The sequence below is a fragment of the Chroicocephalus ridibundus genome, chromosome 6 (genome assembly GCF_963924245.1).
Source record: "Chroicocephalus ridibundus chromosome 6, bChrRid1.1, whole genome shotgun sequence".
Taxonomy (NCBI): Eukaryota; Metazoa; Chordata; class Aves; order Charadriiformes; family Laridae; genus Chroicocephalus; species Chroicocephalus ridibundus.
Genome location: NC_086289.1, coordinates 15684248 through 15695059, shown reverse-complemented (window position 1 = coordinate 15695059; position 10812 = coordinate 15684248).

Here is a 10812-nt window from a genome sequence, read left to right as displayed (position 1 = left end):
GATAAGAGCCAGTAGATCATTTTTAACAAGATGCTCCTGGAAGGTTGGTCTGGGGGAGGCGGCAGGCTCAGAGCCCAGGGCAGGGTGCTGGTTTCCTTAGGGTTTTCTGGGTAGCTGTGGGACAAGGGGCTGTGGCAGGAGGGACAGTCCTGCCAGGGGGCAAATGCGGCACCATGGGGGACATGGTGCTGGTGGCAGGAGGCTTGAGGAGACCAAGCTTGTCCACCCCACTGCGGGACCAACCCATCCCAAAGCCTTGCCATGAGTGCTGCCTGGTCCCCAGTGCTGCTGCAGGGCAATGCCAGGGGGAGAGGGAACACCCCAGTCTCAGAGGGGGCAATGGAGGGGCTGGGGGGTGTTGGCACTGCCAGGCCCCTTTCTAAGTGACTTGAGGAGGTTTGTTCCCCCCTCCCCAGCGATGTCACAGCCTTGATGTGCTCAGCTTGGGGAGAGGGAGATAAATGCTGAGATGGCAGGAGGCTGGGAGGGGGGATGCGCTCACACACAGCGCTTAATGGGGAAGGATGGGATTACAGGGGTCACGCTAGGTGAGCAGCTTCCTTCGCGGAGCTGATGGTATCAAAGCAGGTGCCCCCGGCTGCAAATACCTTGGGCAAACAAACAGGACTGTCTAAGAGCAGGTGAGCTCGGGCATGGCTGGGCTGGGGGGTGCTCAGGGGTGGCAGGGGGCAGGAGGATCTCTGTGCACGGGGAGTGAAGCGTGTGGGGCTCCTGGTGTGAGGGCTGCCTTGTTTTGAGTAGGGTGTGGGGAAAAATTCAGTTGTTGTGTGTCTATGTGTGTATGTGGGGTCCCCGTGCTGGAGATGCATGTCAGGGTGTGGAGTCCGTCGCTCTCCCTTGGGGTGGTGGAGGGAGCGAAAGGATGCGCCAGCCCAGGTGATGGCCCTGGGGTTGCTCTGGCAGGTGGTTGGCCCTGAGCATCCCTCCCCTCTGCTGTGTTTCAGGAGGTGGTGTCGCTGGTATCGCTGGGGATGGATCCCTCCCTGTTCTGGCAGCAGCAGGGCACCCTGGCCCTGGCTGAGCCATGCAGCAGAGAAACGTAGCCATAGCATGGCTTGGTGTGGAGATCACCATGCATGAGCCCCATGGCCATGCACCCATGCTGCCGTACTCTCCATAGTCCTCCCGAATTGGCCTTCTGCACCAGGTAAGAAGCTTGGGCTGCTTGCTGCAGGGCCTGGTCTAGGTGCAGCCCCTCTGGGCTGGGCCTTGGTTGCCCGCTTCCAGCCGGGTGGCTGGGCAGGGCCAGCAGCTCACAGAGGATGCTCTGTTTTCAGAGGTCAGGATTGAGTTGCTTTTTCAGGGATGGAGGAGCAGGATGAGGAGCTGCTCTGCTGAGCATGGCCAGGTAGTGGTTTTCCTTGTGATGCCCCAGCCGGTCCTGCCCCAACAGTTTTCTTGCTGGGTTTCAGCTCTCCATGGCTGAGGCGCAGCTGTGACCATGCTGTAGGTGGGGCTGGTCCCCTGCTCCATGAGCTAGCTCTCCGGGGCTGGTTCCCACACTGAACTGAAGTAATGCTGCCTGTCTCTGAGGCTTGGCTGCACAGTCTACAGAGGAAGTCAGTGGGACATCCCCTGAGATGCAGCATCGCCTGTTATCCCAGGATGCAGCAGCTCTGTGAGAGAGAAGGTGCATGGCACTTCAGTGGCAGCAGGTGCCAGGAAAAGGGCCAGCAGAGCCACCCTCAGCCGGGACCACCCTGGTGGTGGGTGTGATGAGTGTCCTGTCCTCTGCAGTGTTAGCTGACTGTGCTATCCCTGTTCTGTCCTGCCAGCCAGTGGGCACAGGTACCTCTGCTATCGCTTCAAGGAGCTGCTGGCACCCTAAAGCGCAGGGCTGGCCCTGGCAGAGCTGAGCCAGGCACACATTATAACCAGGCTGGAAGGGCTGGGCTGCTGGTAATTCCCGTCCTCTTCCTGCCAACACGCCTTGCAGAGGGAAATGCCACTCGTGCACTATGTGGGAACAGCCCTGCATACTGGAGAAGCCGAAACTCAGGTCTGGGGTCATCTCCTGCTCGCTGGTGCTCAGTCATGTGCTGGGTGCTCCCCAGCGTGCCCTGAGCTGTCTGGGAGCCTGGACGTGTGGGTGTTCACCCCACAGGCTGCTCTGTGGGAGGAGAAGAGGCTCCTCCAGCTCTCGGCTCTGCAGCGGGTGCCGGTGGCTCATTTACCACGGCTGCTCCCGGCTGCACATCCTGGCACAGGAGGTTGCTTATGGTCAGGCCCTGCTCTGGGTGTTCGCAGGCTGCGATAGCTGCTCAGTGTGTCTGCTGGCAGCGGGTGTGCATGTCGCCAGCTCCACAGCGCTGCCCGGAATACAAGAGGGGGTTGTTTCCACAAAGGTGTTTCTACGACAGCTGTGGCTTTATGGTCTGCAGCGGGTGCACAGTAGAAGGTGCTGGGGGAGCACAGAGTGATGCTGGAGCAGGGGCTGTGACACAAGTTGGGTTTAAACTCACAAACACATAAAGCAGGTGCTAAAAGTGAACGTGGCTGGGCTGTGGTAGAGCCTCTTGCAAGACAGCCGGGGTGAGGCTCTGTTGCAGCCGTCCCGCACCGTCCCCTCCAGCGTCCCCACCGCAGTCCGCCTCGCATCAGGGCACTGTTAGCAGCTCTGAGCTCGACAGCCGCGGCAGAGACACCCGGAGGTCACAGGTGTCCTGGCCTTCGACCCTTCCAAGGCGTGAATCTAATCGCTCTGGCCTGGGCTGTCCCTGACACTGGCAGGACTGTCACCGCTGGCCATGCATCCCTGCCAGGGCTGGTGGCAGCTGGGGGGGATAAGGTCTCCCCAAAGTGGTTGGGCTGTGCCCTGAGGGGATTTAGGATCTGCTGGAGGGATCCTCCCAACGAGGCATCTCGATGCAGGTCCCCTTGCAGTCCCCTCTCTCCAGTCCCAGTGGTGGCAGAGCCCTAGGCTGGAGGGGCAGGATTTGGCCTCCGCGGTGTCTTTGCTGGTGATAGTTCCATATAGGGGCTGGGCGACACCCCATACCCCCTCCATGGCTCCAACCCCTGCTCCCCCGATGGGCTCAGGGGGGTGAAAACCCCGTGCGGCAGCACAGAAGGTTTTGGGGGCTGGATAGGAGGGTTGTTGCGGACGGGCAGAGCAGGGGATGAAGAGAGAACAGGAGACAGGGATCTTGTCTGTGGCGGGTCTGCCCTGCTAGACCTCCTGCTGCTCAGCTCATGGGGGAGGGCAGCATGGTCTAGTGGTGGGCCTGGACCCCTGGGAGATAGGATTTTGCTCCTGGGGAAAAAGTGGGAGCAGAATCATTGGAGACCTCTCAAACCCCATCTGAACTCCCTGGGTGCTGGCTCCTGTGCCCAGGCTGGCTCCCTGCAGCCCTGACCCATCCCTGCACACCCTGGAGGTGGTGTCTGCACCATGATGGGAGCCTGGGCATCTCGTGCATGCCATGGCCACGCTCCAGGGTGGTGTGAAGTCCCCTACCACAGCCGGTGCCCAGGAGAATCCAATTACAGACTGTCTTCAGTCTCTGACCATGGCTTTGCCTGGGACCACATGCTTCCCACCTTCCCAAAACACAGAGGTGTGCAGGGTGGCTCAGAGACCAGAGGTGGGGAGCTGGAGAGGGGCACAGTTCCTGCGCCAGCCCCAGTGCCAGTGTGGGGTGGGGGCTGTAGGACTGACGGGAGCTGTAGGGACTGGGTTGGATAAGGGCAGCAGGGGCTTTGGGGCAGGTCCATGGGGCTGGCCAGCAAGCTGAGGGGCTGCGGCCACCCTGGGTGAGCAGCAGGTGCCATGGGGAACGTGGCCACCTCACCATTTCTTTGGGGTTTGCTCTTGCTGGCCCTGTGGCCTCCCTTCGCTGTCCCTCCGTCCCTCACCAGGCCGTGTAGGGTGCCCCAGGGGCTGGCTCCCCGGGGCCAGGGTCAGGACGAGCTGCGGCTCTGCTGGGCTGGGATGTCAAAGGGGCCATAACCCTGGTGTTTTGCAAACTCCTGGGGTCAGCAGTTCAGCTGCCACTGACACAGGGGCCCGGAGACACACACGGGCATTTTGGGTGGATGCTATAAGCAAACAAACGAAGGTAGAGTTACAGCCGATGGACAGGCCCCCCCCCGGCCACTGCTGTTAGTTTTAGGCTTAACCCCCCCTCCCCGGGCTGGGCGCAGGAGTCCTCTTCCTAAGAGGACCCAAACCAAAACCAAATCACCTGGCCTGGCTGGCTGGGAGCCGAGGCTGGACCTGGGCAGCAAAGGGCCAGCATTTTGCATCATTCTCTTAGCTCCTCAAGGCCATGAAGGAGCCTCTGAGCCCTTCCCAGAGAGAGGACAGTGACCCCCAGCATTGAGTGACAGCTCCCACCTTCCTGGGTGGCCAGTGGAGCCCCCTCCCACCCAGCCTGACTTTGACCCCCCTTCCCAACCCTGCCTGATGGTGTGTGGCTGGAGACCCCGGGGAGGGTGCTGCTGCTTGGCCTGGGGCTCCGATGATGGGGAAGTGGTGCCAGCGGGAAACGTGTCGGCACCAGGCATTGGAGAAGCTATTTGGTCTGTGCAATGGGGTCAGGAATGTAGTGGAACTCCATAAATGCCATGAGCGCGCACATCCTCATCCACATGTCCACGTGTGTCACCCCTTCCCTATGCACATCTGTCATGGCCACACCTGGTCGGGCTGCTTGTTTATTGGACGCTGTTAGATGCGGAGCAGATTTGCACAAAAATGCTCAACCTCGGGTTTAAATCACACAGGTCTGGGAATGCCACCTTCTCCCTAAGCTGCTCCCACGTCAACAGCTCTAGCTAGGAGCCTTCAGTCTGTGTTTCTGGCTTGCCTAGCTCAAGACCAGCCGTGGGACTCTGTGTGGACCCCTTCCCAAGCTGGATGGCTGCAGAGCCATTCCAGTTGTCTCTCCTTGCAGGTAGATGTGGCCTGGGGGTGAGTCTCCCCATCACTGCCCTCCACAAGGCTCCTGGCCTCACTTGGCACTGCCAGATCTTTACCCGTGTTCCTGGCTCACCTCTGAACCCCTGCCATGTGCTGGGCTTGGCAGAGACAAACATAACCATGAGAGAGATGCTTAACACCAACGGAAAATCCTTCCCTGCATCCATGGACTGCCCTGGATGAACTCCGGGGGACCAGGAGCAAAGCTGTCCCGTGCTGTGCCACCCAAGGCTGCCCCTGCCGTGCTGGTGTGGGCAGTGAGCTCTTCTCCAAATCACCCAGCATGCATGGAAAGCAGAGCCCAGCTTTGACCCCTCTGATCCGCAGGAGCATCGCTGCCTGGGAGGGAGCACGTGGCCACTGGAGGATGATGGATCCAGTATTGACACCAGCACTTCCAGGAGCACAGCCTGAAATTATGGAAGCAAAGGCCATGTTTCCAGAAAGATGCTGGGCGGGAGAGACAGGAGGTGATGAAGCCATCTCCAAAGGGCAGAGGAGTGAGCCCAGTTCCCTGGAATGAAGCAGTGAGAGCAGATTGCCGAGGAGGGACCTAACAGGGACACGTCACCCAGGTTGGTCCTGCACAAGGGTGGGCACAGCTCCAGGGGACTGTGACCAGAACACAGAACTAGTCTCCTGGCCTGGCGTTCCCACCACCCACGAAACATGCCTCAACCCTGCTGCTAGTAATTGAATAGAGAGGAGAATTAATTGTGAGCGGGCTGTGTCTCCCCTCCCCGCTCCTCGTTTGCCCCGGGGCTGCCTTGGTGCTGTGGGTAACGAAGACAAGGTCATTCCCATGTAACACATCCCTGTGGGGTTCGGCCAAGTTCCTTCCCTTCGGCGGGGGGGGGCAGGTTAATGGCGAGCGGTGGGATCGCCCCAGGCTGCTCCGCACTGCTCAGGCATGGAGGAGCTGCTGTTACCTCCGAAACGCCCCATTAATGCTGCGGTCCCTCCGTGAAGGATCAGCGGGCAGGGCTGGGGGTGCTGGGCTGCGGAGCTGGGAAGGGTGAGAGTGGAGCGGGCTAGCATCCCTCTGGCTCTGCTGGGAAGCCTCCACGTGTTTCTTCTGGGGTGGCAAAATCTGGTTTATGGCCAAGCATCCTCCAGGCGTAGCTGTAAACTGTTACAGGATCCCAGTTTTCATGTGTTTCGGCTCTCCGTCATATGGTGTTGGAGGGGAGGGGGATGCTTGGCGCAGCGCACTGCTGCCCGCGCTCCGGTGTCCTCCTCTTTGTGTGCCCCAGCCTTTGGATAACCCTCAGCCTCGTGCTGGCTGCCCCACCGCCTACTCTGTCTGTCCCCTTTCAAAGGCTACTGCTCTGCTGGCTCTCGTAGCCCTCTGTGCCCGCAGAGAGGAGGTCTCCTCACCCTCCGGCCAGCTCCATCTTGCAGTGTGCTGTTGCAGGCGCTACTCTCCTCCATCAGTCGGGATTAGCACTGTGGTCCTGTCTATGTCCCTGGCCTCGCAGGAGCAGGGCACTGTGCCTCTTGGCCCTTCTCTGCGGGTGAAAGCGATGTCCTGCTCGCTTCTCCGCCTGGCAGTTCCCTCTGGCAGAGTGATGTTCAAGCCAAACCTCCTGCGGGTGTTTTGCTGTCTACCCCTCACCTCAAATCCTCCCAGCCTCCTCTTGTCATGTGAACTCCCAGTTTGCTAAGAGCTCTTGCCTCCATTTGCCCTGGTGTGGACTGGTTGCCCCTAAAGCTGTGGTTGATGCTGGTTTTTTGGCTCTGCCTTTCTGAAATAAGCAATGCTAGTGGGGAGGTTTTAGGTTGACGATCAGTGAGGAGCTGGTAACACCTTGCTGGCTTTGACCAGTTTTGGGGAGCGGGGGCTTGCTCTGCCATCCCTCGCCCTGGCAGAAGGAGAGGGGTGTCATCGGACCACTTCTGACCTGGACTGGCAGGTCAGATGATGCCCTAGAATGCCAGGCAGGGATGATGCCCTGGAAGAAGCAGGCTGGAAGCTGGAGCTGGGACCTGGATATGTCCTGCAGATGTGGAAAGGGACATGCTGGGAGAGAGCAGGGATGATGCTGGGGTGGCCCTGGGGTGGGGGGGACGCAGAGCTGAGGATCACAGGGGAAGTGGGAAGAGACGCCCCACAGCACTCCCCGCGCTCTCTCCAATCTCTGCTGTACAGTGGCACAGGCAGTGCCCTCCCAGGGTCTCACAGTCCCTCGCCTGCTGCCCCTTCCATCTCCTCAAATCCTGCCCCGGTCTGCTCACTGCCAGACTGCAGCCTGGGCTGCTGCAGGAGCTGCCCCCACAGCTCCCAGCTGCCGGGAGGCTCTACGTGGGGTGCAAAGGGGAGGCGGAGGTGGGGAATGCCTGGGAGCAAGCCTGGACCCTAGTCAGGCTGAGTCAGCCATCTGTGTCCCGGTTCCTCTCTCAGCTCCTGCTTCTTGGTGTTGCAGCCCTGTGGCTGCACCTGGTCACCCTCAGCTTTGGGGGAAAAGTGGTGAAAGGGCCACAGGTCACATCTCAGGTGTTTGTTGCGTCATCCGCAGCGTTTAACATCCCTGAAGAACGTAAAGTACATGAGCTATTCTCTGAGGGAGACACGTTCCTGTGCCTGCCCAGCCTAAACGTGGTCCCAGTTCTGCAGATCAGGGCAATGGAGCAGTGGTGCATCAGAATGGGATGTGATGGGACCACGCCGGTAGCCTCCTCCAGGGATCACAGCCTGACGGCTGCCCGGAGCACTGAGGACGTAGCAGGTCCTCAAGTCTTTCTGCTGGGAGGGAATTTCTTCCACCGGCTCCACAGCAGCTTAGCCTGAGGCCCAGCTGGTCTCAGGAGCATCAGGCTGGGGTTTCTTTGCTCCGCGGGAGAGGCAGACAAGTCATTTAGCCTCAGTGCCTGGGGATGGAGGGGACCCTCACCCTGCGGACCAGGGGACTTAGCTCAGATGGCCTGCGAAGGAGCTGATGGGCAAGACTGATTTCCCTTGTGCTGCCTTGCACAGAAGAAAGACTTTCCAGAGAGGCTTGGTTTTAACTTAGAAAACAAAAAGGGGGTGGGGGGGCGTTGTTCTTGATGCAAGCATGGGTGACCCTGTGGTGGACTGGAAAGCACCGAGGGAAGGAGGCGAATGCCTCTGTGCAGGCACCAAGCTTTCCTGCAAGGAGCAGATCGTGGCCATGAGCCAAGGCAGAAGCAGAGGTGGGACGACTCCGGCAGCCGTGATGCTGCCTGTCCCCAGCTGCTGTCACCAACCCGCTCGTGTCTCTTCACAAAGGTGGGGTAGGAGAGGGGCTGTGGAGGCCTTGGCCGAGGGCCCGAGGATGGCTGGCAGGAGCATCGTCTGTCATCTGCTGTCAGGCGAAGTGTGGCCACCCCTGGGTGATCCCGCACTGGCTTGATTTTACAGCCATGACTGGCACTTGAGCCTGTTTGCCGAGGGCAGGGGGCACGCGGGGCTGTCAGCTCGCCGCTGCCTCTGACCCCATACGGGACACCATAAATCTCCCGGTTTAAGGCAGCCCGGGCTGTTCTGGATGTAGCGCTGTTGAACACAGTGCGCGGGATAACACATGGCGCGACCCTGCGCCCACCGGAGGGGTGGCCGCCGGTGAGCAAGAACAGCATCTGGGAAAGAGACAGTGCCCAAATCCCTTTAATTTTTTGTATATAAAAAAGCGAGGATTGTCTGAACTTAGAGCACCGGGAATATCTAATTCTGCCTGCTCTGCTTTTGCCTGGTTTTCCTTAGGCAACCCGGAGAGATGGATACGGGGAGCTGCCTCACTCATGCTGTGGCACATCAGCTGTTCGCACAGCTCGACACGGAGGGTTTTTTGCCTGAGCATGTGCTGAACCAATGAGCTGAGTCCCTGAGCGTTTGCTGCCCGTGGAAACCCTCGCTTCCTTCAGCTGAGCATCTCCAGTACCCACCCTGCCCGTTCCTGTGGCGCTCCTAAAGTCTTCCACTTAAACACAGGTTTGGCCCAAGACTTTTTTCTAAATGTAGGAAAATTACTCAGAAACATCCGTCCTGCCTTTTGCACCAGGAAAAAGAGAAGGAAAATGCACAAGGGGCTGATTTTGTGGGAAATTTTGGCCAGAACAAGGCAGTTGCCCACCCTGCGCTGTGCTAGGTCTGACAATACCAATGCAGGGGATGTTTTTCTCCTTGAGTTCTGTGGGGCCAGCGCAGGCATGGTGCAGTGCCCAGGCTCCCCTGCCCACCTGCAACACCCCCCCGACAGTGACGATGCTGGGCAAGACCGGGTGAGACCCCCCGCACCCCTGGGAGATCCATCCCTGGAGGTGACTGTAGGCAGTGTTTTGGGGTGAAACACTGAGTGTGGGGTGGGGAGAGGTGCGGGGCCACATGTGCCTGCGGTTGTTGGGTGCCTGAAGAAGGGGGAAAACGCGCGAGCTGGATGTCAGTGTGTGTGAGAGAGAGAAATGTCCTGTGACTGCAGCTGATGTGCGCAAATGTGTGCGAGGTGGGGGGGTGTATTTTTGGGGTAAGGATGAGCAAAGAGATGCGTGTGTCTCTGTACTGGGGGAGGGGGTGCACAGTGTGTGTGTGTGTGTGCAGGGTTGCGTGTGCGTGGAGGGACTGTGCGTGTCGGGGGTGCGAGTGGGAAGGAGGGGGCTGCATGGGGAAGGCTTTATGGGTGTGCAAACTGTGCGGGCATGGAAGGGACTGCGTGGAGGGGGGGTGTCAGGGCTGCGTGGCTGCATGTGTGTGTGCAGGGGGGGTGTGCAGGGCTGCGTGTGTGTGCAGGCGGGCCCTGCACGCCTGTGTGTGCGGCGGTGCGGCCCCGCCGCTCTGTCACTCAGAGGCCGGCTGACAGGAGCTGCCTCTCCAGCGGCGGCAGATAGCGCTGATTGCTGATTCGAGGAAACAAAATAGCAATTGTAATTATGGGCTCTGATAAGATAAAGGAGGGCGCGGGGAGCGCGGGGACCGGCAGCGGGGCACGGCCGGCAAATTAGCAGCTGTCACTCAGAGCCGAGCAGGCGGCGCCGGCCCCGGCCCCGGCCAGGTACCGGCCCCGGGGGCCGCCCGCCACAGCCCCGCCGCAGCCCCCGCCCCGGTGCGCAACAGGTGGCGGGGTCGGGAACGCCGGGGCTCGCCGGAACAATGCAGTCCTCGGCGGCCCTGCCCGGGCTGCGGGGCTGAGCCCCGTCCCGTCGTCGTCGCCCGGACCCATGGCCCCGCACCGCCGGCCCTGAGGGCGACCGCCCGCCCCACCAGGTAAGCGCCCGGCGGGGATGCTCGGGAGGGGGGGGAGCAACCCGCTGCCCACCCCGGCTACGGTATTTGCTCAGCCTTGCTCGCTCTCGAAACTCCGGCCCCCTTCATACCCCCCCCCCCCCCAACTAGACCCCTACCCCCCCCGGGTAATCCTTTTAATGTCTGGCACGTCCCGGGAGGGCTCGCCCGCCCGGTCCCAATCCACAACGCGCCCGCGGAGCAGCGAGCCCCCGGTGAGGGAAACGCGGCCCCGACGCCCCCTCCTTCCTTCCCAGCCTTTAAACCCCGTTTTACGGATGGGGAAACTGAGGCAAGGGGCGGGGAGGGCGTCCCGCCGGCGGCTGGCGGCGGAGCCCGGCCGTTAGTGCCAGCCCCGAGCCCGGCGACACCTGGCCCACCGCCCCCTCGGCAGGTACCGCCGGGCTGGGGAGGGCAGCGGGGGAGGCGGCGGTCCGGCCGGGCTTCCCTCTGTGGAGGCGGCGGCCGCCCCCCCCGGCCGCGGCCGCCCCCGCCGTCGGGGCTGCGGGCCGGCCTCGCCGCCTCCCGGGGCGGTAGCGGGGCCGCGGAGCGGGGCGGGGGTCGCCCCGCGGCGGGGGGCCGCCGGCCGTGCGCCCCGGGGGCTGGGCGGGCGGGCGGGCGGGCCGGCGGGGGC